We start from the raw sequence: 7,566 nt of genomic DNA on the forward strand, positions 1-7,566 counted from the left end.
AGATAACTAGACACACATATACAGCTTTCAACCACTTTTCTACATTTAAAAGGTTCCGCTAGAAATGCATTAGACCGCCAAGCCATTGTTAAGTACACATATTACAAAACAAAACTTACTCCGTAACGGAAACTTGCTCATAGACTTAGAATTAGAACTATTAAATGTCGTAATAATTGCGGTATTAACTTACACCGAGGTCGAACAGTAGTTGGTATTATAAAATATTATAATTTATTGTTAGAATACGATAATATTAATGTGGTTAAACAATGATGTTTGTTTTAAGTGCATCAAGAAGAGTGACCAACAAAACCGGTCATTGTATTTGGTCCGGTACTTCTTATTTCTTAATATTGGCAAGTGTGAATTAATTATATTTCACTTTAGAATTTTAAAAATGTCTTGCCAATTATTTGAAAATCCAGTTATTTAATTTATTTAGGTTTTTACACATAAGTATCTGTATTATATTATTAGGACACCAATAATTCATTTCAAATTGCACGTGGAATCATAATCTATTGTTAAAACTTTAAAATACGTCTTGAAAACTATAATTTAGCACTCTTGAAATGTGGTTTTCCGAATTTATTGTTTTATTATATACAGTGTTTACTTAATATACAATTCTAAATTGTAGTATACATATTATAGTTGTTTGCAAAAGTCTAGTAGGACTGCAGAAGCCTATATAGTTGAAAATTTCTTATTGCGACCAGTCTGTAAGTCTGCACTACCTTGCCTTAGACTTCTGTTTTTGACCGGTTTATTATCTTGAAAACATATCAAAATAATTGTTTTTTAATAGCCAAGTTGTTCGAATGAATTCGTTTTAAAGTCTATTAAGTTAGGTCGTTACTACGCTACATTGTATGACGGCGGAACGTATCTTAGCTACAAATTAATATTGATGATGTGTTGCCCAAGATCGAGAATGCTGTACTGCACTGCGGTGATTATCGCCTCCACGAAATTCTAGCTATGGACGGTGTACAGCAACGAACTAGTTTGATGATTTTACAAAATTATGAATCATATGCGTAATTAATGTGCTCAACGGCAATTACAGTGTGTAACCAGCAATATGTACAAACTGTAAGTATAAATACCACAAGAATTATAAAAGTGACTAAAAATAATAAACAGACTGTGTATAGTGAATATAATGCAATATTATAAAAATGTAATGGTGCGTTTTATAAAATATGATAAGTATACAGTTATTTTTCAGATAACATAGTAAATGCATCAGGTTATAATTTTATATAATATTATCTAGATCCAAGGTAATAATATATGAAACCGATGAAACGAGTAGAACGCGACATACCTTCAACGTCACGCTTGCAGCTGTAGGGTACTCTGTTTACATTAAAAAAAAAAAAAAAAATACACACATATTATATATAGTCATTATTTTTATTTACGCGCATATGATATTATATGTTTATTCGATCGTTAATTAAGCCGCGTATAAAATGATTGGTACCGTAAGGTAACGTCGAGCCAGACAGAAAACATCATATACATATATATTATATTATGTACATCACCTATAGCATGCACACGAACGACCCGATCTGACCTGACGTAGGTAAATATAACCATCATTTTGTGTTGTCCGGTCAACTTAGATCTCAATCGTCTGTATAATAAGTTGATATAAATGTATACATTTATCTGACACGTGTATATTATATTTTACAGGGTGAATAATTTAACAGCAAACAATTATTGTCATGGGGCTTAGATAAAAATCAAAAAAAAAAAGAAAGTAAAAATTACTTTTTTTCTTCAAAATCTCGTTACAAAATTATAATATTATATTATTTTAATAAGTACTTCGAACTATGTAAACATATTATTTTGAAAAACTGCCCAGACAGCGATGGTTGTCTTCTATATACTGTTAAAATGAATCACCCTATGTAGTTGACAGTGTGTGTATAACTTAAAGGTATTGCACGTATACTCTGATACCTTCGTGCGTAACTACGATTTAAAGAGCAAGATGCACTCGCAGATTGCGTGTAAATAATTTAATGTCTCTTTAGCCGTAGTTGGTGATTGTAAGTTCAGATGTATTTTATATGTATAAGGTGTTAACGTATACATTTATCCGCGATGTCTCGCATACAACATAATATGTATACTATATTATATACAACTTTTTTCTTTTACTATTTATAGGAATACGTATATTCAACACGCTGTTTAAGTTTTGTTATAGTCCATAGATATATTATATACATTTGCATTTTGATATATATATAATATAATATTATATATATATATATATATATATACAAATTATCACAGTAGGTTTTTAATTTTTTAATATATTATTAAAAAAGCACATTATGTATAATAATATATAATAAATATATTATAATTTGTGCAGATATCGATGTAGATGAATGGTAGTGATCATATTACTCGTATACGTATAATAAATAATAAATAATTATCTATAATATATGATATTATTATAGGAAGGTAAAACATTTTTTAATATCATCAATAACATACCGGTAGTAAATAAAAATCAAAACATAGTTATACATTAATGTGAACAGGGTAGGTAGGAGGTAAATAAGTAATCCCTCAGGCCTTGATAACTATTATTGTGGGTTGAATAACGATAGCGAGTGGGTGTACAACGAGTATATTTGGAGTACTTACATCTGTTGTTGTTGTAGACATCTATAAAATTTTAATTGAACATCTATAATATAAATTTTTTATTAAGATTATTGCTACCATAGTGCATTATTTACACATAGGTATTTATTATTATATATATTTATATACATATATGGCGCATTGTTCATAACTTGTAATAATAAATCTTATAATTCAATATTTTTCAATGCTATCGTGAAAATCGAAACGTAAAATTAAATAATATGTATTATGTGATGCATCGATGCCTATGTGTGTACTTGCATAATAATAAGCAATACGAAATGAATAAACATAGAAATAAAAAAAATAAATAGTAAAGTTAGATACCTATTATACACAGTAAATAAACTATTTGGATTGGAATCTATAGTAAGTCATCCTCGACTTAATGAAAGATATCGGAAACAGAACCATTTTGAAGATATTGAAAGTGTTTAAAAGTCTTAACTTAACCAACATGTTATTGACAATTATTTTCATTGTTTAGCTGCTGTTTTAGAAGTTTAAAATTATCATAAAGTTATTTTTAATTGTATATATAAATAAGCTTAAACTAGTTTTGTGCATACATATAAAGTAATGACTTAATGTAATAATAAACTGTGTAGCTAACCTAACCTAAGTTTATGATGTCGTTGGTATGAATCACAATAAAAAAACTAAAAATAAAAAAGGTATTTGTATATTAGTTATAATAACAAATTAATTTATAAATAACTGGGATTAAAATTATATTTGTCTAAAATTTAAATAATATATTTTTTATACAAAATAGGTGTTTGCTATATTTCGACTGTTATGATAATAAATGTTTAGATCGCTCCATTTTATTTTAGGTATTTATTAGTTATTTAAAATTTATAATATATTCTAATATAGTTTTCTTAAGTGTTTATGATTTATCATGTAAACTATTACATCAAATAAAGGCATAGACAAATTAACATTCAATGGCTATATTATGTATATTTTTAAACACCCAGGAAAGAATAATTACAAATGGAAATGTAATATAAAGAGTTTTTTTAAATGTCCTTCTATTATTCATACTACATTATTTAAAACTGATCCCACACTCAAAGTGACACATGAGCATCCAGCAAACAAGTTAAAATTGAAATTGTAAAAAATAGAGACTGCAAAGTGTTCTGGAGCTATTACATCTCAGGTGTAACTGATAGCGTGTCTCAACTCTCAATTAGAACTACACGAAAGTAAGAATGTTGATCAAAGAAACATTAAAAAAAAAAAAAAATCAGAAATTATAGAAAAAAGAATAATCTTACACTTGAGAAACTTGAGATTTCGGTAAGTTTATTAATCCATACCTATTAACAAAATTTAGTTATTTTATAGTGTTTTCAATTTGGAAGTGTTTATACTTTTTGAATAACATTACTTTTCAGTTTTAGTTTTTACCACTTTTTTAGGATGGATAGAGCTCTACAGGTAAGTCACACTAAAAAATTATTACATGATAACAACGGAAAAGACTTATTTAAACTATATTATAACATTTTAGATTTTTAAAGAAACCTTCATACGAATTACAATTTTATTACATAGTTATATCAACATCTTATGTATTAAAAATGACCATTGATAGCATTTTTAAAATTTCCTGAAATTTCTGGAAGTCTATAGCATGTAGTCCCCTTAGTAATTCTGGTTACTCGACTACTTGGTCTGGTGCATTAATAATAATAATAATTTTTATTGTAGAGAGTATGACAACTTTTAAATGCTTTTTGAGTGTTATATAAACCATATTTATAAATTATAAATGGTTTTAATAGGATATTACGTATATTTATTTACAGATATTAAATATATTGTAAGTACTTACATTAATGTTTATATTATGTAGGCAATAGGCATCTATATACTATTTTCATTCATGAGTTCATGACGTAATGTATGGTGACTTACTAAATGAAAATTATTCACAATATAATTGAAAACCTACGCTTTGAAAATTAAAATGTAAAAGTAAAATGTTTGATTACCTATCATTTTAACTTACTTATTAGAAGTTAAAATAGATAGAAGTGAATGTTTACTATAAGTAATTCTACTTTTTACTATACTTTATAATATTTTCATCATAAATATATTTTATGTCGAGTATAACTTATTGATTAATTTTAAACGTTTTATGTATGAACCTATTATATTTTATGTGAATACAAATTTGTATACATCATACACTTAATGAATAAATATATATATATATATTTATATGTAAATTATATTGTTAACAACATGATTAATGTTCAACTGTAGTAGTGACTCATTGGTAATTCATATTATAGTGGAAAAAAATGTAATACTACTGTCTACCGTATTAACACACAAAAATACTTTTAGTCAAATCAAAAAAATATAAACAAATAATTAAATATTAATATTTGCATATATAATGTACATATATATATTTTTTAAAAGAGTTCAATTTATGTACTTAACATTATTGTGAAGGACACTAGGAACATACAATTAAAAAGGTAAGGAAAGTAGTTAACTGCTCTACTGCATGTATAGTAAGAGTCGAGTGTGCTTCTTAATTGAAAAATATGTCACTGATATAATAAATTTATAAATGTGTTTAATTTGAATTCACATTTCCAGTGGTCCAAAAACTGTATTACATTTAAAAATAAAAATAGTTTTTAGGTCACTATTTTTTATAATCTCAACGGTTTCAGACTGTCAAGATGACCTGTGGGTGGGTTATAGTACTTATATGATCTTTAATTTTTTCGATAGTACTAAAGATAAACACAATGTGACGAAATGATCTCAAGAAATTTGATTATCGGGACTCGAGAGAAAATTATAATTTACATTTCTCGTGAATTATATACAGAAAACATAATTTAAATTTTAAATACTTATAAATATTATTTTGGTTTTGCAATTAAATTTTTTTTTTATTTTGTTTTATAATATTGGATATAATTATTATATAATATCTTTGGTAGTTTTAAATATGCTTAATAAAAACTTACGAGGAACTTTATTTTGCAAGCAAAAGTTTTTATCAATATTTATAGAATAAAAACTAAAAAAAAAATTTAAATTTAAAATTTATATAAATAGCTTTAAAATATATGTTATATGTATGTAAGAAACGATAATATAAACATTTTTTAGAAAATTCAAGCACCCACAGGTTTTTTGTTTTTCGATCACAAAAAGACATTAATATTGAGTAAAAAAATATAGTTATTTTTAGGTAAATTTTCTTTATGGTTACAATATTGAGGAAAATGTATAAGGTGTTTTTTTAGGTACTCGTATATATTTATTTAGTGTACTAAATTTCCTAATATAGTTCATCTAAGTTATTTTAAATTATATGAGTAGAATGCTAAGTAATTTATTATATTTTTAGTAAGAAATATATAAACTATATAATAACAATACTTATAGCCATTAAAAAGTCTGAAGAATTATTATAGTGGTCCTCATATTGGTAGGTTAGTTATACACTTATACTAGTTAGTATATACTAACTATTTATGTTATACTATGGGCACCTCTCAATAACTGTCTACTTTTTACATTGTATGTTTATGAATGTAAGATTGGTGCCATTTAAAAAATGATACTTTAATTATGTGTACTTGTAAAACTACAATGCTACACACTTGAGTCTTCGCTGTATATGCATATTGCATATACCTAAATAATATAGGAGCAATATAGATGTTCTGTTATAGGTATGCAGAACGCTACTACTGCGAGTGCCCCCCGCCAACATAATTTTAAACATTTAAGATCTGATAAAAAATGTATGCGTTTTGGCAATTATTTTATCACTTTTTTAAAAAAAAATTGTATTATTTAACGTATTTTAGTCTTAATAGTTTATTATTTCGTTTGTGTTTCAGGATTTGGACAGTTACATGGACGGTTACATAGCAATCTTGTCTTATTATCCTGTCTTATATCACATTTTTTTATGTGTTTGTTTCAGGACAAAAATGTATTAAGTTATTTTTATTTTTATTTTATATTTCTAGAAAGAAAAGGCATTGCGTATTCAGTTGCATACCCTAGCAGCTAGGGTTTAGCTATTACTCTCTAGTCTCTGTGTATGCCTATATTATGAACATTTTACTGATTACTGTAATTTATCAGATAATTTTTTATATTCTTATAGGTACATACAAGGTCGTAGCCAGGGGGGGTTAGGGTTCAACCCCCCCCACCCGAAATTTTAATAAGAATTTCATATTTTATTACACAATGCAACATATTTATACATTAACCCCCCCAAAATATTTTTCTGGCTACGGCCTTGGGTACATGGGTCACTTATGGCTGTTAAAAATATATCAAAAAGAAAATAATATAAAATAAAAATCATTCAAAATTCCATTTTCTATTACAAATATTAGTAAAAATAGATTTTATAATAAAATATTAGCTCATTCATTAATATTCACATTATTAATGATAATAAATTTAAATTGAACATAACCGAAGACTGCAATCTGTTAAATTATTATTTTCAAACAATAATTATTAGTAAAACAGGTTTTACAATTGTTGCTACGTTCACAGCATTAATAGTTAGTGAATTTGTTTCTAAGATAGTAATAAAAATTTACATTTTTTAAAAATCACAATACCTAATAATAATTTTTTAGCATTCGTAAAATGATTACGTATTTATAAAATGTAATTAAAATCTAAAAAAAGAATTACCTATATCATTTAAAATTAATTTTACTACTTAAGTGATTGGAATATTATAAGTTATAAAAAATACGTGTTCAGAAAATGTAATTAAAATCTAAAAAAGAATACCATCATCATTCAAAACATACTATGCAATTGAAATACTATACATTTTAAGAATTTTTCTAGCTT

This window comes from Aphis gossypii, chromosome 1 (assembly GCF_020184175.1).
Source record: "Aphis gossypii isolate Hap1 chromosome 1, ASM2018417v2, whole genome shotgun sequence".
Taxonomy (NCBI): Eukaryota; Metazoa; Arthropoda; class Insecta; order Hemiptera; family Aphididae; genus Aphis; species Aphis gossypii.